Below are 20819 nucleotides of genomic sequence, written 5' to 3'. Positions count from 1 at the left end.
GTCAATAGGAAAAAGTCCCATGAATACGTCTGATAATTACAGAGCTGTGGCTGTAGCAAAGAACAAAGTATAATGCAGGCTTGAATACTCAGGAAATTGACTGCTGATATGTTTCCATTCATTGTTTTGTTCTCTGTTCTCAGCGTTATATTAAAATCTCCTACTAAGAATGAGCTTTCTTGTTTAATGAAACTTGTCAGTTAAAGGAAATCTGCTAGAGTTGTTTGATCTATTCTTTAAAATATAATATTAATTGCAAATGTAGCACACGTCCCTATCTCATTGAGCAAATCGCTTCAAAACTAAAGCAAGCATTTTCGGAACTCGTTATCCAGAAAAAAATCACAGCCCATCACTCTCCAAGTCATTCACTGCCCCCTTGGTCCAGCTATTGAGTCCTGGCTGCTCATTTAGTTTGGTGATCGATCGTACCAGCCACCTGACACTGTTTTCCTGACTGTGCTACAGGAGAGTGATAGGAGGGAATCACAAAGAGTAAACATGGCGTGAACCTCTGGTCATGAGAAAATCTGGGCAGCTTTGCAATTTGTGAGCAATTTCATCACACCCTGACAGCAATATCAACTTGCTCAAACGTGACCTCACACCCATAGGAAAACGTGCTCAGTGCTTCTGTCTGCCCCTCTATTAGTGTAACAAGCTGTCTATTTTGATTCCATCCGACTCCTGATTAAATGCTGAATTTGCATGTTTGCTATTCATCCCGATTCCTAGCATGTGCCCTTACACTAGAAATCTTAACGTCACACTTTGAAACATCCACTGCTGAACCTGAAACTGGAAGAAAGCGGAAATAGCTGATTCCAGGGTTCACGTATTTAGATATTATACACTCTGTCACCATCAGTACTTGATGCTTTTCCTTGGGCAATCTCAGAGGGTTTTGGAAATGCCCAGGAACCACAGTGCATGTTAGCGTGGTCACAGCTGCCATCGCTTTTAGGAACTGGACTTCACAACTTATAAAGCTCCTCCCCAGGAAGCAGTCAGCACTGCAGCAGAGCCCGAGCATCCTCCCATCTTAACAGTTCTAGCAGGCACTTGGAGATGCCTCCCATCCCTGGTGACAGCAGCTTAGCTTTTACTTGTGCCCATTCATGTAATTTGCATCACCTTGTCCTTGCTGGAAACGCTGCCCCAGTGCTGCATGCCTCCATTAGCGTGGCTGACACAGAACAGCCATCCACGGGTTTGGGGCAGTGAGACACCCCAAAAAGGTGCCTTAATGAAGTGATATGCCTCAGCCATGACCATTCATGCTCTCAGGGAGCCTGGGCTCTGTTTCTGGCCATGTGCTATCCTCCCTTACTCCTGAGTAATTCAGGCATCTCGAGTCATGGGAAACTCCTCTAAAATAAAACCGTTCCTACCCCACCCCAGTCCTGTGTGAAAACAAGGGCAGAACTGTTCAGAACTCCCCCAGGGAAAAGAAATCCAACCAGGAGCTGACCTTCTTCCAACCCTGGGTGCTGGGGGCTGAGGTGTGGCCCTCCACCCCAGCATCCCAGGTCATTCCAGCACCTTCTCTCCTCACCCTCTTCCTCAGCAACAGCTTCCCACGCGGCTCCTGCCTTCCTGTGGCCCATGAAGAGCTCTCTGTATTCCCTCTGTGAGTCATGCCAGCAGGCTGCAGGATGGTGACATCAGCCCTCAGTGGGGCCGAGCAGGCCAAGGGTTTGTTTGGGGCTTTGTGCTGGGGGTGAGGGCCAGGACCGCGTGGTAGAACATCAGCACATGCTGCAGACACCTCTTCTTTCCATGGGGCTGGTGCTCCACCTGAGGCCAGGGCACAGAGGGTGAAGCTGCATCCCAAGACTACGGTAAGAGTTGTTTATGTGCTTGAAATTACCTTTCTGCAATACTGGTGAACCATTCCCTCTTCCAGGAAAGCTGCTTTGTAGTACCGCAGGAAAGCTCTCCCACTGGCAGCAGCACAGCCCCATAGCTCTGGCCAAAGGCTGGCACAGGTATTTCGGTCAGGAGATCAAATGCCTTCATGACCTTGAAGGACACACAGAGTCAGCTCAAGAGCTCTCAGCTGTACAAACAAAATGCTGCCACCTCAGTGATAAGAGGGGAGGGTGCCCATGCCAGGGCAGAGCATGGGGGAGGAAGGATGCAGCAGATAATGGTGAGCTGAGGAGCCTGCTGCAACTGGGGCTATCAAGAGATAGGCACTGTATATGCTTCAGGACAGTCCCCTCCCCTGGTGGCAGGAGCAGCCAGCCTGGCTTGCCAGTGCTTTGCTATAGACTATGTTTGCAATTAAGCATTTTTCTACCCCTCTGCTTCTGTGAGCATTGCTTTGCCATCAGGGCCTGGTGTTGAAATACACAGCTGTCTCCATGTCCAGCAGGGAAGGGTGACAGGTGAGCTTCCCCCATCTGACACTGCTTTAGAACACAAGTAAGGCAATGAGGCAATTACAGGTCAAGAGGCACAAACCAAACGTCTCAGTTCCAGTGAGGAGAGTTCTGCTTTTCCCCTGAAACACTGTTCAGAACCCACTATTTTAGCTCTGGTTGGGACTTAGAACACAACTCCAACCTGCAGTTCTGCTTTAGATTTGACAAAACCTCCATGAAAAGGTCAAATGTTTCTGAGATTCCAACACAAGTGCCCTATAGCTCCTATGGCTTTCTGAGACCTTTTGTAATTCACAACACTTCTGCTGCCTGTACCAAAATCCTTCCCCATTTTATCCTCCAACCCTGGCAAAGACAATCTGTAGCCAAGCAACAGCCCCTTATTTTTTTCCTTCAGGACACGCAGCAGCTGTTGTTTCACTGCTGAATGAAGTAACGTTTTCTCAGCTAGTTTACTGATTTGCAGATTTTGGTGGCAATGTTATCACAGGGTTGCCACCATCAGCCTCTCTGCCATATAACACTTAGGCCTTTCAGCAGGGCCTGTGCACAGGCTCCTTAAGGCCATGCTGATCAGGGAACAGAGGTAGCTGAAATGAATTGGAAAAAGAAAAGGGTAGAGAACAAGGTCCTTCCTATTTTACAGGGTGCTCTGCTCATGGTTTTTGATGTTTATCAGTTCCTGGTATGGCTCACTGCAGAGTCACTGAAAGAATTACTTGGGCACAACTGGGAGAGGTCTGTACTAGAGCAAAATGTTGGTGAAAACATCAGGGATGGGAACACCTCAAGGTTCTATTACTACTGAAGGTTCCTTGTTTTCAATCCACAGCCAGAGTTTCTTATCTCTGACTGACATTACCCATGAGATAACGGTAACTTTCCAGTAAACAGCCAATTCATTTCACAATTAGTACACTATGACACATCCCCCACATACCAGAAAATCAGCTCTACTGACTTCTTTAGAGTCTTAAAAGGTTCCTTACGCTTCAGTTTTAATTTTTTAAATGAACATAAACATTTGATTGAGCTGTAAGGAATTAAAACAAGACACCGCTTTAGCAATAAGCAAAATATTTCCCCCCAAATTTGCTTAGCTGTCCCATTCATGGACCTGTGCCTTTGGAATGGGGGAATGCTTTGGGATTCCAAAGAACACAAATAACAACAACATCAACACATTCCATTTTACTGAACGAAACTGTGATATACCAAAATGCTCACGATACATTATCACTGTCTATGCAGGAGTGTGGGTGGGAGGCTGCAAGAAGAGACAGATAGAACAGCTCCTACACGTGCTTTTTTCCTCTGTGCTGCTATTTGCCTTCTGCCCGAGAAGCGCAGCAAATATATTAATACCCAACTGAAAAATGAGCTGAGGTAATTCTATCTATGAGCATGTGATTGGTCCTGCTGCCACAAATGTTTTCCTTCTTGGTCCGTATCTGAATCTCACACTGACTGACTCACACTGAAGCCACATACGTCACTACTACCCGGCAGCATCAGACCATCATTTGTTTCCTTTTGGAACGGGATGTTCTATAATAGCTCCAACTCCCACTCAAAGGTTTATGAAACTGCAGTTCTTTCACATGCCTCCTTTGTTCTTTGTTTATGAGGTGTTAAAACAGGAGCAGACAGCGGCCTGAGCTCAGGGATGCTTCATTTGGAACCAACTTGGCTTTTAGGAGGATGGAGGTGAGATGGTTCTTGGTACATTATGGAGTTTGCACTTCACACAGGCAAACAAGGCCAGAACTGTTGCTTCCAGCATTACTGCTTAAGTACATCCCCATGTTCTATCTACAGGGCTCCTCGTGCAGCCAGGGAGAAATTACACCGTACAAGAAAGTAGAAGCCATGGATAAGCTGACAGAGACATTAAAGCAGAACCAGCTCTGCTTCTGAGCTCCTCAACATGCAGCACTCCCTGTTAAGCACTGGCTGGTTTGCTCTTCTCCTGCTATGATGCCATCGTTGAAACAGAAAGCTTGGAAGAGACCTCTGTGCTCATCTAGTACAACTAGTCAATCTATCTACACCTGTGTTTTAGCTAGCACAGCCATTTCTAGTGAAGAGGTCAAAGCCAGCTTTAAGCATTGTAAAAAACATATTCCTAGCATTCCTCAGGAAAAAAAAAAAAAAAGAAAGCAGAAAAGAAAAAATAATCTCTTATTTTCTCCCACTGTCTGTAAAATGAGAAAAGATGATCTGGAGAGAATTGAGAAAAGTGAGACATATTTTCAATCTGCACGTGGCATTTCTCTAAGAAACAGAAAAATCCCTGTGGCCAGTCTTTGCAAGAAGCTCCCCTGATTGTCAGTGGAGGTGTTTAATCTGACCTCTTGGACCTCTGTCTGATTTATATTCACCAGGGCTAAATAAATAAGCATTAAAAAACCCAAAGCTCTAGACACTCCACTGTCCTGCATGGAGCCAAGACCTTATGCAAAGAGGCTTAAGTCACGCATACATTTCCTTTGACCTAGAGGCCAAGCACAGCTCTGTCCAGTCCCAATTATTAAGTGAAAAGACCTTCATGGCTGCACTAACTTGCATTCGGCTGCCTGAGAAATCTTTAGAAACCACTGCAAAAGCATAACATGACAACGTGGTGCTCACTGCAGCACCCTCACATGCTGCAGGGGTTGGGGAGAGCAGTCAGTGCCCCTGCCCTGGAGTATTTTTGGGACAGCCTCAGGAAGCATCCTGGTAAGCTTCAGGTAGTGCTGCACTGCAGGAATTACACTGAGCAGGCTCTCAGTGCAAGCCCTGGAGCTTTGGCAGCTGTTAGAACAAAAGAATCTATAAATGCAAGCCATTATCACCTTACAGATGGCACCTACACCTTTACCTGGACTTACCTGGACAGATCTGGAGGGCAGTGATCCTCTGGACATTCAAAATGAATGCATGAACTAACGAATACGAGGCGTCTCGTGCACAGGGTATTGTTCTGGATTTCGGATTTCTTCGGGGTTGTCTTGGCAACAAAGAGGGTTTGCTGCTAGAGGTGTGTGAAACACTGGGCAACAAGAAGCAAAGCGGTTCCCACTTGCTTCATTCCATCACTGGGTTTAACTGGACCAGACTTCAACCTGCTGGGACGCTGTTCGTGCTCTGCATGTCAGCAGGGCAGCACGGATCAGCACCGACTCTTCCCTCCCACCAAAACACTGCAATATGGAAAAGAGCAAAAATAGCCTTCCTCTCTGAGAAACAATGTCCGCTCAGACATCCCAACCACTTCTGTTCACTTTCTCCCTTCACAATGAGGGGTACATCCCTGGAACGCAACAGAACAAATTATGGATGGTTTTCAGCAAAATTAGTTGGCTTGGTGTGTTGCTTGGGTTTGTTGAGTGATTTTAGTTTCAGTTATGGAAATTCTAATCAATTTCAGTGAAGTCAACCGGTTTACCCCAGGCAGATTCCAGTATAACCGAGTTTGCCAGTTTGCCCCAATTTCAGTGACTCTCATTTATGGGGAGAGAAGAGAAACTGACCAGCAGCACCCACCCTGCTCAGCCCACAACTTCATTCACTGCACATGAGGTCCAGGAATTACTCTGGAAAGTTTTTAAAGCATCTTTAGAGGCAATCTCGCATCGCTTATTCATGTCACTTGCCTTTATTTTTACTTACTGAAGGCATTAAAAAAATTAACCCAGACAGCTGTTCAAATTCCTCTATTTTTCATGTAGCAAAAGGGGAAAAAAAAAAGTCTGAACAGCTGTGTCAGTAAAACACAAACCAGGTGGCCTCCCTAAGGCAAGGTTTGTATGAAATCTGTAAGATAATGTTTTTATTATCTGAGTTATTGTATTTCGTTTTTATTGCTTTGCTCTTGTGGATTCTTAAAGAGGTACTGGCCATTTATTTCTCATCATCCTCCTCAGCTTTCAACATTTGAGCCCTATTGTAACTCAACACAGATGATACTGTGATGTTTTTCTAGATGTGTGAAAATCACTCTTTCAGTATAATACCCCTGAATATATTTTGAGGTCTTAAATGAGATTTAAGGCTGGGTGAGAAGCAGTTTTACAGATCTGGCCTTTCTATGGAGCCCGAACCATAAGCCTCATCTGCTAAATCCCTTCCACACCAACCCTGCAAAGGGCGTACTGCTACTGCTGTAGTGCAGTATCAGCTTGCTGATTTGTGCCCGTGTTTCCCATAAATTGCTTACTGATGCTTTCTTGCCCAACTTCCATCCTTGGATTAAGAACTGTGCTGGTAATATTGCTCATTCTAAATCCCTCTCCACCCCAAATAAGTTTTTTGCTAAAGTTGCTTTTCAGCTTATAGAACAACAAGAGTGTGTAGTAAAATATCTGAAATTTGGTTATTTATTTATTTTGCTTAAGAAATAAAATATCTAAAAATACTTGCACATGGGAAGGACCATCTTCCAGGGGAAAACACAACAGAATCATCACTGAATCTAAAGGAGAAATCCATTCTTCTCTAAATGATTTGCTTTTAGGAGGCCTTCTTCGTGTTCAGTAGCTGGATGCAATTCCCTGCCTATGTACTAAGCCTGTGTTATTGCAATTCCAGCATGATACATGTTTATTTGGAGTCTAACAAGATCATGAATCAGGAAATAGCACTGTACTTTATATTATGTATTTATTTATTGTGCCAGGATGAAATTTACCTGGGTCCAGAGGACAAAATTAGGCTGTTACAGCCCTTGGTTTCATATAAGTTATTTTCCTCTCAATGTCTATGCCCCGTGGATAGAAATTTATTTCATCTGTACTGAATGAGAATTCCTCCATTCTCTCCCAGCTAAGGTAGCCTCCAGATATCATTTCTATACCTTTTCTCATGTGTCCAATTTTGTATCCATTACCTGAATGCTTGAAAATATCTAACATAATACCAACAATCACAGAGTGATAATGTCTGCAGTTTGTGGGGAATATTTTTTGTTCCTATTCAATCCTTTGGTTATGAAAAAAAAAACCAAAAAAAACCCTGCTCATTAGTTTGGTGCCTTTGGTGATATCATCATACTTCTGACCTTCACCTACCTATTGGGTTCCAGGGGCTGGGTGGCCATTAGAAAGATGAAGAGTTTATGAGACTCCAATTTGGAAAATCTCAGTTGTTTTCTGAAGCGTGACACACACTGAGCAATGAAAAAAGACCTTAACTGGAAGATGTATTAATACATGTAAATATAGAGGAAGTGAAGTGGAAAATTACATTACAGAATATAAGAGAGCTTGATGTATTTAATAACACAACAGTAATTATCTTTAGTAATACTAAAAATATCACAAAAAGCATTATGAGTACTCCATTAACTGCTCAGACTCTTCTGTATTTGATAACTTTGCAAGAATTTAAGTCTCAATAGGTAGCATATTTTTTTACACACAATGCAGGAGAGAAGTCAAACAAACGACAAACTTACTTCATAATGAGGAGTTATAAAATCATCAAGCAAGTAAAAGTTTATTCAGTTAACTGGCAAACACCCAGCAAGGATTACACAATGCTATCAGTAGGGCACTGAAATACTGAACAAAAATAAGCAAACAAAAAAAAAGCTCAACAGCCAACGACCAAGTGCTCAGTTCCAGAGAAGTGCTCTCATTTAAGAAATGCTTTCTTCAGTATTTTTTAGATAAGTTGCTACTTATCATCACGTGTGTATGTTTTTCCTGGAAGCAAAGGTCCATGCAAGTTTCTCAACACATCCTAAAATTCACTGTGTTCTGATTTCTCCTTGCTCAACCACCAGGAACATAGAAAGCAACATATACAGCCATGAAGAGTATTAACAATAAATAATATTCGTATATCATTTAGTGACTTGAGCTAAGACAATGAGCATCAGAGTGGGGTGAATTAACCAATCATGACTTCTGTCACTACTACATTTGCACAGAGAAATTTCTTAAGATGGATGGATATTCATTCACACATCAAAGCAAAAGCACAAAGAGGTTTGTGCAGCTGCTCAGACAGTAGAAATTTGGAAAGCCCTGAAATAAAATGAAATCAAGGTATAACCTTTGTGAAGATAATGAAAGAATGACGAGAGACATCCAGTAAAAACCCTGGTGTAATTGTGTTGATCATGGAGCCTCCTTTGAAACAAAATGTTCCTGAATTTCTGCTCCATGATGTATCTTTCCTTAGGAACAATCTGGAAATCTAGGAAATACTTCAACTTACCTTCCAGCACACACAGTAGTTCAGCAGCAATGCAAGTGTAAACACCACTGGTGCCAAACACTTCATTTGTCAACGTGCAATGATGCATTTTGTATCAGGATTACATTATAACCAAGATTAATTATAGTTATTATCGAAAGAGAACAGGGCTGTCTCCAGCAATTCTTTAACAACAAAAACTACTTATTTAAAAAGCAAATGTAGCTCACAGGTTTTGTTTGCACTGGGAAGCTCCTGCAAACAGCTGACCTACCAGCGTTCATACAAAACAAATGATACCACAGCTGCTTTTAATCTGCTCGATACTAGAGGATATCTCTGCCCTGGGAAACAGCACCAGGTTTTTGAAAGAAGGAGCTACCCATTGATAAAGATTTTATGAGAACTTTAATGTTTCAGCAAAACAAGCAATTAGTGAGTATACCCCAGATTCTCTTAGGATCAGGGAAACATTTCACCACTGTTACATCAAGGAAACTATCATCCAGTAAGAACTCAAGCTAGGTCTCAAGTGGCACATATAGCATGAATTATACTACAAGGTAGCTTGGACCAACTGTACAAACTGACTGCTCCAAAGAATGCCTCTAACCTACGTATCCAGGCCTCTTCACTTACTTAGAAACTGAAAACATGCCCTGTAGAAAAGCTAAAACTCATGGCTGTAATACTCAAAAGACACGCTAAGTGCGAGACTCAGTCTGGTAAAGCAGACAAGCATAAGTAACATACACCAATTGAGTCTTGTTGACTCCTACCATGACAGAATCTTTGTGATTAAAGTAAATTTCACTGGCTGACTCTCCTTCCAACAACAGGATGAGACTTTTCTGAGTCAAATATAGTTTATAAGGTCAAAGTCATTAAGTGTGGCTGAGCTAACCAATCACGCCAAGCGCACATAGACTCATCACTGCTAAGCGATGTCAAAAAAAATAACCACATCAAGAAAACCAAGAGCTTAAAATTTGGAACAGCACAGAGACTGAACAACTTTACTTTCTACACAAACAATTTGTCATAAGAAACTAAAACGCTAAATGTGACACGGAAATTCTTTCACTGAAAATTACACGTCCAAGTTATATGATTACACTGCTTGTGCTCCCCACTCCTCTTCCTCCTCCTGAGTTTCTATCTAGGAAACACTTTTCAGAACATGCTGGTTCAGATACCTCTGTCAGAGTCTCAGTGTTCAAAGGTTCATTACTATAAATGCTTCAAATGTAAAATTTCTAAGGAAATTGCACTATCATCTTTTCTTGTTGAGTCTCATCTAGGAATTTAAAATCCCCTAGTGTGGGAGTAGGCTCTGATCACAAACTTAATTTTGCTTTTTCATTATAAAGCAAAAGAGGAAAATTAAGGTGAAAAATTTCCAAAGTCTGGGAAAGGAAGACAGGAAACAGCAAGACCAGAAACGATGAAAACCAGCACCACATTGGTGAGTCTGGAAAATACCAATGTTTGTTCAAGGCAAAGTACATCACCAACTTTGTTTTGGTACAAGAAGGTGATAAATAGTACACTAAGGTTGCACAGATTTATTATTAGTAGGGTTTTGGTTGTTTTTTTCCTCCTACCTTTCCTATTCATTTTTTTACTTGAATAACAGTAAGAGCTGAGTGTTGAGCTTACAGTCATGCAAATCCTCCTTACTCTTGCATGATGTTACAGTGACTTCCAGAAGATTATTTTCCTGTGTACCAACATTACCCTTGAACATTACCTCCTAGATCTGGCCTTCCAGCTTGTCACATTGTATATAATATTTACATAATAGCTACTATCTAAAAATCAGCAAGTTTTGATGTGATTGAGGCATTTCATTACCTCACAGGAAGTACACGCAATGAATCAGCAGTAGCACATGCAAGAGATGCTCTGACACTTACTCTTGCACTCAGCACTGCTATACTCAATGACATGCTATCAAAGATAACACCCAGCCTCTGGAACAAGGGAAACAAAACACTAACTAATACAGAACATTAACTAATACAGAACATTAAAGCCAAATGGAATTTTCCCTGTTCATCCTGCCTCCAGAGAACTGCAACCAACATTATAGAAAAGGCTGAATGAAATCTTGCTGAGTCCTGCATGCAACCCACTTGCAAATAGAGTGGTGTGAGATTTGCCTGATGTTCAAACTAATCACTCTGCATTGTTCTGAGAAGGAATAATAAATGTTAACGATAAGATGTGCAAGGGAATGAACCTCTGAGATCCTAACCTAAGATCTGCATGGGGTCTCATACATTTAAGCATCATCACTGATGGATTCCAGAGGAGAAAAATATTGTATGACCTACAAAGCACATGGTTTACAAACTGCTTCTTTCTATCTATATACAAAGAAGCGAAGCAGAGCATTCATCTTGTAAAACTTGTAAAATTCAAAGTTTAAAGCCAAGGAAAACAACCAAGGTGAGAGCTGATCAGCAAAGTCAATGTCAATTGTTCCTTTACTTAGCAAACAAGACTCTTACAAGTTAGTACTGGGTGTTAGACATGGATTTGGCTGTACAAAGATCAATTGATGAGTATGGGCTTGAATATGTCAACATTACAGGCAACATGTGTTCGTAAGGGATTTGGATTCTTGCCATATTTTTGTACTCTGGTACCCTAACAATGCAGTGGGTCCATGCAATTTTAGTTAACTTAAGGGCCTGTGTGACCAACAGCAACTTCTCATGAAGAACACAATAGAAATCTGAGTGCCATTTGCCCAAAAGCCTCCTGGAAGCCATGGTTTCTTGGCACATTCCTACCTTAAAGCAGGGAGCCAGCAGGGGTGACAGTGGAGGTGCATTGAAGAGTTATCCGGCTCCAGGCAAAATCAGAATAGGTCTCTTCTAACGTAGACTCTGAATGCAAAATTGTGGAAGATATGACTGGTAAATACCAAATGGTTGGACATGACAAACATACAATGAAGAATATTCAGAAACAGAGCAGCAATTTCATTACATTACTGACAGCATTCTAACATATAAGACTCTACTTCTCCTCCCAGCTTTCAGCCCTGGGACTCATGGCTGGATGCTCTGGGTTCAGCCCTTTTCCAGCTGGTCAGACACCAGAAGCAACAGGTAGCTCTACTAATGGGGACCTGCAGGTCTGGATGTCTGACAACACAGAGCAGCTAGAGGATGTCTTTAGCTGCTGAAACACTTACTACCCTCATACCTACTCCCTGTCCTCTTCAAGACCATAGCAGAAGAGCATGTGGGTAAAACACAGTTAGCCTGGTCACAGACTGCTTGTTGGGGTCCATCACGTTAAGACCCTCTGTTTTGGAGTTGAAGTGAAGTAATGTTTGAGAAAGGGAAAAGAAACTGAATAATTAAGAGGAAACAAAAATAATCTCATGTAAGACACAGAACAGCTAAGGAAAAGAAGTGACAACAAACAAGCTCTGCAGTCAAGGAAAGGGTAAAATCTTGGCCCTACCAAAGTCAGCAGGATGTTTGCCAGAAAGCTGTAGACAGCTTGTTTTATCCAGGATTTTTAATTAGCGATTAAATGATTCAATGGCAAGTTGGCTGGTTTAAGAAGGAAAGAAACATAGAACAGCTCCAGCATGCCTCTCCCTGCCCACCCCTTGGGAGGTACAGATCATACACAGCTTTTTTTTTTAATAGGAGACTTGACAGGTATTTCATTGAACCTTAGTTGAAATCTGCAGTTTCCCAGGCCCCGCCTCCTTCCCCAGTTTGGGGATGAAGATAGGAAACACCTGCTAATGACACCAGAGACATAGCAAACAGCAAAAGCCATGTGTCAGCAGAAAGCACGCTGAAAGCCTGGCCTCTCTGATACACATTGAGTTCATCTAATGGTGGTTATATGGAAAAAATAGGATGGTGCATTCTTTTAATCGGCACAAATCTGAACGTCTGTGAATGTTCTGGAGTGACAAATAAATAAGGCATCTCCCTGCTGAATTGGCAAGTCTCTTTGTTACAAGCCCCACAACCCAAATGATCTATTCATACCACACACACCCCTTATTTTGCATTATTTTTCTGCTTTTCTCAGTCTCCTTCTGCTTTTCCCACTCCAAAGTACATGGGTTTCTATGGAAACAAAACACGTCATCGGAATGGCCAGAACTTGGTGACATCCCTAAGTGCAGAGCGAAAATGCAATCTGAATAAGTGTTTTGCAATTTACAACATGAGCTCAGAAAGGCAGTGGGTGATTATCCTGTGCACGTGTGTGTACATGTGTTCGCGTGGGCGCCTGCCTGTGCACGCACGCACTGCCTTGTTCCACAGCATCCACACACATGCAACGCCACTGGCTTCACGGGGCAGCATGCAGCAGAAGGCTTTGCAGAATCTGTCCCATCTTATTCTGTTTTAATATAGCTGAAAATTGCTTTGACAGCTGAATAGGTTCTTTGTTTATAACTCGCTCCTCGCTGACTCTGCTGCATTATGTAGCTTTGCAAAGAGATTACTTTGTCAAGAGCTGAACATATATGGTCTGAGCATGAACAGTTCAGCACGATGAACTGCATTCATTTTATGTGACTTACAGCACTGCAGTCTTGCTGCCTTTAATGCGTTTCCTTTCTCTGTGGGTTCTGCTTTCTGATCTTGTGTTTCTTTTAAATTTTCTTGGGGTCTTTGGGATCACCTTCTTTACCGTATCCTGCACAGACACAAAGCATTTTCATTATGTCACTTTTCAGTATGTTGGAATGCTGTACTGTACAAAGACTTTGGCTGTGCATAACAGGGATTATCATTATTGAGTTAGCTAATTATCCACCTGCAAATGTCCTGCTGCCACCCAAAATCGCTATGGTTTTGTTACTATTTGAATTAGTATTTCAATACATCTTTGCCCAGAGAGGTGGTGGGTGTCCCATCCCTTGAGGCATCTAAGGGGAGGCTGGATGGGCTTTGAGCTCCTGATGGAGATGTAGGGGTCCTTGTTCATGGGGCTGGCCCAGATGTCCATTAAGGTGCCCTTTGAACTCAAATGATTCTATTGTTCTTTGAAAATGGATGCCACAATACTGAGTACCATATAGGATACATAGAGCTTCTTATTTCACTGTGTCATCCCTAGCCTAAAAGCAGCCCTAAGTAGGCAGATCTCCTGGTCTGTATGGAGAATGCATAGACTCCTGCAGTACAGCTGCGTGTGAGTGAGTTGTTTGTCTGTACAAAGCCTTATTGATAACACTAAAGCAAAACCAGACTGCATGGCTTTACTGGCAGTACCAGGGCCTTGCACCATGCTGTGGGTGAGCTTTGCAGGCTTTGCTGGCTGCCACCTCCAGTGGAGCTTGAGCTGATTGCATTGGTCGTCTCCTAGGGCTGTTGCTTTTTCTATGTCTAACCATGTCTTGTTCAGAAATAACATTATTTCAGATTTACTCTGTGCCCTGTCCGGCACAAACTCAGGGTATTTTTCTCTGGTTTCTTCCATTCTTCCTCCTCGACACTTTAAATAAATAGTATTAATTCTGATGGGCAGATGATATGGTCCAGTGTAAAGATGACTAAAAACAATTGATTGTACTAATGGAAAATTCCTATTGACTTTGTAGTAAGCATTAAACTGATCTCCTGTGGGCTGGAGACGGAGATCTTTACAAAGAGTCATCACTGGGGAGGATTTCTAGTGCAGGAAATAGAGCTGAGCCCTGAAGCACATTGCATTTCAACAGTTTCTGCTCAGCCCATCAGCTGGCAGATCTCCAATTCACAATGTGCCCCACGTTTTGCACTGAGCAGTGCTTCACCACTTCTCAAAATACCAGCCCTCTGAAAACAGAGGGGAAGTTTGTCAGACAGACAAATCCCTCCTTATCTTTCAGTCATAACCATCATCTACTTCAGACGATTTAAAGAAATTTGCACATATTTACCTTTAAAAAGCAGTCAAGAGAAATAGACTTTGTGAGTTGCTGTTTGAAAACAGAAGCTGAGAAAGATTCTTCCCAACCTTACTGGCTCCCACTCATACTCTTAATGTGCATGTATTTCACAAATGTTGGCACACCGTTTGCTAATTTGTTGAATATATAGATGTTTTAATTCACCATCTGTGTGGAAGTTCTTTGTACCAGAAACTAGTGGCTTCAGTAATGAATTCCTTATCTTCTGCCCTTTCAGTGAATGGTGGACTGCTGCCTGTAACCTATAGGAAAAATGCCAGTGACCGTGCAACGTTCAGGTAATCACAGAAAGATGAAAGGCCGCACGGGTGGTTTAGGAACAAAATTGTTCTTGTTCAGGGAATTTTCAGATTTAGCAAGAAGTCATGAGATCTGCAGAGAGTCAGTAAATTTCCACAGCTGGGTTCTGTTCTTCACCCCCCCTTGTGGCAAACTCTGCTGAACCACCAAACATGTTTCAATCAGCCCGAAACCTGCAGGATCCCTTGGAAAATCCCAGACAGCAGCTGGATGTTGTTAGCCTGGGTACCAAGAAAGGCAGTGGTGATTTGCACCATCACCACTTCTGTGCTTTGGTGGGAGAGGGTTGAGGTCAACGGGACAAGATGCACAAAAAGGATTGTGCGAAAAAGAGAATGAGAGAAAAGGACAGTCATGGTTTGCAAGGGAGATGTAAATAGTTTCCGGGATTGGAAGGCCTAGATGTACAGAAAATGAGAAGTAGAGGGGGGAAGGAAGGTGCGTCATCAACTGGCAACACGATCTCTCTGGAGTAAATAAAACAGTTTTGTGTGTGCCAAGTGTGTCCCTCACTTTCCTTTTACAGAGCGCCCAATGCTGCTTAGATCCCAGGTGCTTGATTTCCATGTTCACATACTTTGATGTGCATGAATTGAACTATCTTTCCGTAAGGCAATAGCGAATAATGAGCTAAATACATCCTACAAAGAGGGGTATCCATGGGCCATTGAGTGTCAGGATACAATTACATAAGAAAACTCATTTTTTTTAGAAAAGGCCAATTTTCTAAAAACCACCTGACATTTTTGGCCCTCGAGATGGATCAGTGCATAACTCAGGCATGCAGCTCAGATCAGGTGCTGCAGTTTGGAGAAACATCAACATTTCTAATAGGGTATCAGTCAAGAAGGGGCAAATAAAATTCAGAGGAATGTGCTGCAAGCTAGAAGGCAAGTCACAAGAGAGCAGAATCAGGTAAATCCAACTATCGGTGAAGTAACAAATTTATTCCATTGGCTTTATGACCTTGTTGTGTTTTCTCTCTAAGACTGCATGTGTAAATATGGTAGGCAGGAGACTCCAGGACAGTGCTACTTCTGACTTTCCACTGGCTCACCAAGGTTCAGCTGACTGACTTACATCAAGCCCCTCACAGTCATAAGAACAGACCTTATGCTTCTTGACAAAGCAGGCCAGGGGGGGTGAAGAACCATGGGTCCAGTTCAGGGCCCATACGCCAATGGACATGGGAATCCTAACCAGGATTAGCAGATGGATCAAAGCATTTAAGACTGCATTTGCAGAGCTGAATAACTAAAGGAAGGTCGGTCATCCATAGGGCATTTCAAGTTTTCCCTCAGCAGGACAAAAAATCAGCAATAGGTAAGGGATCTCCGTGGCCGGACAGCCACTGCCCTAGCTTGAATGCTGTGAGGCTCTTTCAGTTCTGCAGATAGTAGTTCTGTAAACAGGAATTACCTTTGGACCCTTAAAAAAACCTCACTTACTATATCATTCTGGAATGGTGCTAATCTCTATTGTGGAGGTCAAAGCAAGCTTTCTATTATAAGGTCCATGGAACACACCTACTTCCCAGCCACTCACTTGCAGGGAACAAAATCCAGCCGGTCAGAATGCCCTGTGTGTAACAGGATGCCGGAGCAGGAGCTTGAGGCAATGCGGGTGAGGCACTTTGAAGCCATGAGACCTCCAGGCTGAAGACTGAGCCCTGTGTGAGGCAGTGCTGGCTCAGTGCCACTGCAGAAGCAGCAGAGTTTTCTATTTGCTCCTTGCAAAGGACAATGGCCTATTCAGGGACAATACCAGCTGGAGAGGCCCCTGCCTCACATCCTACCCAACATCCAGCTCAGCCTTACCAGGTTGCTCCACATGAGCAAGTGCTCTCATGGCCTCCTTCTGCTATATGTTCACCTTTCCAGAGTTCATCCTGATAGCATTTAGGACACATAGAATCTAGGTAAGATTGGGCCCCGTGGTTACACTCACAAAGTCCCAACCTTGCAGTCACGTGGACTGGAGCAATGCCCCAAAGTGCAAACACTGATAGCTGGGGTGTGGTAAAGTTGGGGGTTAGCTGAGGACCCACAGCTTCTTTTTCTTTACACATTTTCTTTGTATGTTCCTAGGGTTCTGGAGCGCACGTTGCCTGTGCTGATAAACTTATCAGCAGCAGAGTGAAACATCCGTTTCATTTGCACTGTTTACAAACAGCATATTTCTCTAGTTGATGAGTTGGGATTGAGGGAACACGATGAGTTTGTTTTCCACCTGTCCCCATCGACACTTAGCACCAACTGGATGGATGCTGCCCTGGGGCCTTCCCCTGACCTGATCCTCCACCCCTGCATGCACCCTCCCCAGCCCTAAGCCCTGGTGATGAGGAAAGGCAGTGGCACAGTGTGCAGACTCTGATTACATCTCCAAACAGGAGGAGCACACAATTGGTGGGAGCCGCCTGCTTTCTAGCCCCTTTGTGCTCAGGGGTAGAAATACAAATAAGTCTCCATGTCTTTTTCCTGCTTATGTGAACAGAGATCCGTTTTTCAATAGCAGGCCCCAACAGATAAGTATTCCCTTTGCCTGGTATTTATTTTTTTGGGGGGAAGGCCCTTTCATTGGCTATCGAGACAGTACCCTGCAGCACCTGGGGTTGCAGGTAGAGCCATGATCCAGGGATGCTTCCACACCTGCTGCAGTGCCACAGCATCCACATGCAGCCTGGGCACACCCAGCCATTGCCCTGTTCTTTTGCACAACTCAGAGCCAATTTGCAAAGCTCAGAGATTTGGCTGAAGCATCGTGCCAGGACCATAGGATGGGTGATGGCATCCCAGTGAATTCTCAACCCATTTGCTTTTGTCTTCGTTGTCTGGTCTCATCTCTCGAGTTGTCTCAAGGAGAATGGGATCATAAATTTTACGAGCAAGTTTTCCCTCTTAAATGAATTACATAACGCAACCATTATGCTTGAGTTGTATCAGAAAGACCACAGAGAGAGAAGTGGTAGGAATGGCAACAATCCTCCCAACAAGCTGTGGCACAGCCCCGGCACCGCTGGCAGCACCGCGCCCAGCCTTCACCCGCTCTGCATGTAACATCACGCACCGCATGAAACAGCAACAACACAGAGCCCAGCCAAGGCAGAAAGTGGAGCAGGGAGCAATTGCTTTTCCTCTGCCTAGACTCACCAACAGGGCTACTTTTGAACTCACTCATTCCCAAAAGCGCTTGGTGACCAATCCAGCTGTGTGTGTGCCATACAAGTGAGTGGAGGTCCTGCAGACAACTCCTAGGATGAAGGCTCAGACTTGAACTTTATTATTTTACTGCACTTGGGGAATTTCTTGGGTTATTTCCTAAGTGTTTTCTAGGTGACTTCCTTGTTGCTAAGTCAAAACATGGCCTTGACTAAACCTCCATTTGCCCACATATATTTAGAAGGAATGCAATGGGTCAGTTTCTTCCCTGCTTTGACTTGATCAAGAATCCACACATCTCTCCCCTTTGTTACAGACAGGAAGGACTTTGCAACCCCCGAATGCACAGCAACTGAGAAGTGCCTCATGCTGTTATAGGAAGTTCAGCAGAAGCATTTATGAAAGCAGCATCCCAGAGCTGGCTGTCCACCTACCTGACATACTGTAGTACATCCCTGCCTTGTTGGCTGCCTCTCCACAGCTATTTGTGCCCAGCAGCCTGCTGCATTACATGGAATACTTTCAAAACCAGGACAGGGTCCTACAGCATGTAAATGTGGGATCTGGCAGCGATAAGGGAAAGCTGCTGCGAACAGACAATGCGGACAGACACAGAGGCTTTGCAGAGTCCTGAATCTGAATCGACATATGAGGCTATCAGGTTTCACTTGGTAAAAGGGGTTGTCTGCAGGACAACGTATATGAAAGATGAAGTTACTTTGAAAGGGGGCTCTTGTGAGCCATTGCATTACATCACATTCAGACTGAGCCATCAGCAGCTCATCAGTTGACCTCTGGCTCTGATTCTCAATACCTAGAAGCATCTGGCATGAAAAAAACCCTTAGAGAAAGCACAGGGAGAGAAATATCTGCACTAATTCAGCTGTGCAAAATGCTTTAGAGAAGACTGCTCCACCTCAAGGATATCCTGATATTTCTGAGCCATTATGAGTAACAGCAGCAGAAAATTTTCATGGAATTATTTTGTGGTGTGTTTAACTGAGACATAAAGAAGAGGAAATCAGTAGAATTCAAAATCAATTTCTACCTTACAGCTAAAACATGTCAGCTTGGATGACTTAGTAAATATTCCTAGCCACTAATGTGTCTTTATTTTGATTGCACAGGAGGTAAATCATCCTCATAAGCATGTTGGAAAACCACATTGACCTGGGACATTTATGATGAATTCCTTGCTCACAGTGCAGATGTAAATGAAATAACTCTATTGCCACATCCTGCTTAGCACTTAAACACCATTTCTATCATTTATTTCCATCACTTGAACTTAAGAACACAGAGGAATTTTCTGAATGTTATGTATGAAAAGTATTTCTTTCTTAGAGTGAACCTGTAAAAATGCACCCCCTTTTAATGGTTATCAGTGATGAGCTCAGAGCAAGGCCCAAAGCCTGGAATGTTTTGGAATTCCAGGTTTAGTTCATATTCATCACATGAGCAATACCTTCACCCTCTGTCAGACTGCAACCTTCCATACTTCTCCATGCTGATGAACATAAAAGGAACTGGTTGTGATCAGGATGGAAGAGTCACAACTAATAAAAGTCCTTCCTGCCCAGATTGGTGGTTTTTTTTTTTTTTTTTTTTTTTTTTTTTTTCAGTGTCAGGGAAAAAACACTAACAGAAAGGACAGGATACACAGCCTCTAACACTGCTTTGTACCTCCATGTATTTAATTCATAACTCACACAGGGCAACAGTTTATTGCTACTGCTAGCTGAAAGAACTATTACTTCAGTGGAAGTGACTGATGAGCCTCAGAGGTATCTGAGTAAGAACAGCTTACGCTTACTTAATGTTCTGTCTCTGACCTCCCAACTAGAGCAGTGTCCTGCAGAGAGGGTAGCCCAGATCCCAATGAATGGCAGACAGCTGACTGGGAAAAGCAGCAACATCTCTGATGTTGTCAAGGAAGAAACCTATCCAGCTCTTCCACTGCAACATTTCCACTGGACCAAAAACAAAACAAGCATTCAGCTTGGTTATACTTGAGGGTGGCTTTTACAGTCATTACCTGGCCCTCCTATTCTTCCCCCAGCTCCGGACTGTGCCTTCACTCATCTCCTGCACAGCTTGGCTGGGCAGATCCTGGCGCCTGCTCGGTGTTTTCCAGTGCTCTCGTGTGCCAGCCTAAGCTGCCTTATAGGGTAATAAGCTATTTGCAGGTTTAATACGATAAGGAACAAGAGAGCATTTATTTCTGTTGTTTTATTTACATAAAGAATAATAACTGGCTCTCTCTGTCTCAGCCTTGTGCTATTAATAAAGTCCATGTGAGGAATATAGAAATGTACGTCACACGTGGAACCTGTCAACATAACTAGTCTCTGGTTGGAATACTTTCCATGCTGTGTGTCTCCATATAGCCCATCTTTTGGGGACATGTGACCCAGAAATGTGTCATCAGGACATATGCAGTCACCAGGCTGATGAAAGGAATTCAGGAGAAAGAGAAGCAATAATGCTGCTTCTTTCAGCCTCTGTTCAGTTTGTTGCTGTTGCTCTCTGGAGGTCAGAGACACGAAAAGATGTTGCAGTCCCCATACTGGCCCTGCTTTTACCTCTCATACTGCTGGCTTTTATGCAATGCCATATTTTTTTTCCAAAGACTTAAGAAAAATGAACTAAAAATCCACAGATGTCAGTTTCTAAAAGCAAATAATCACTCCCATGCAATAGCTGAAAGGCAAATTTGTACCTAAAGACATGCAACTAGCATCACTGGCATTTTTCATTGCCCAATCAAAATGTTAAAAATATAAATAAACAGAGAACACACAGAGAAAAATACACTGGGATTTTAACATTCTTTCACAATTCATAACC

The 20819-nt window shown here is 43.1% G+C and overlaps 2 long non-coding RNA genes across 6 annotated transcripts in view; one reads left to right on the top strand and one right to left on the bottom strand.

Moving 5' to 3' along the window:
* Positions 1–1379: 1379 nt before the first annotated feature.
* Positions 1380–19585, top strand: LOC107319819. Of its 4 annotated transcripts, none has more exons than XR_001557955.2 (4): positions 1380–1841; positions 9941–10035; positions 14732–14792; positions 18289–19585. It is a non-coding gene; the product is annotated as an uncharacterized LOC107319819 (long non-coding RNA). The 4 variants fall into 4 exon arrangements; XR_001557954.2 differs by having other exon boundaries at positions 1381–1841; positions 19407–19585; XR_004308832.1 differs by having other exon boundaries at positions 1384–1841; positions 14732–19585.
* Positions 5260–20819, bottom strand: part of LOC107319818 — a 28820-nt gene continuing 13260 nt past the window's right edge. The window contains exons 3-5 of one of the 2 annotated variants that reach the window (XR_004308831.1): positions 13141–13256; positions 11369–11464; positions 5260–5572 (exon numbers count right to left, since the gene is read on the bottom strand). This is a non-coding gene — a long non-coding RNA (uncharacterized LOC107319818). Of the gene's footprint in view, positions 5573–7833; positions 8399–11368; positions 11465–13140; positions 13257–20819 lie in introns of those variants that run through there. The other variant, XR_001557952.2, reaches the window with a different exon arrangement.

Source organism: Coturnix japonica, chromosome 12 (genome assembly GCF_001577835.2).
Source record: "Coturnix japonica isolate 7356 chromosome 12, Coturnix japonica 2.1, whole genome shotgun sequence".
Classification (NCBI taxonomy): Eukaryota; Metazoa; Chordata; class Aves; order Galliformes; family Phasianidae; genus Coturnix; species Coturnix japonica.
This window is presented reverse-complemented; position numbering and strand designations above follow the sequence as displayed.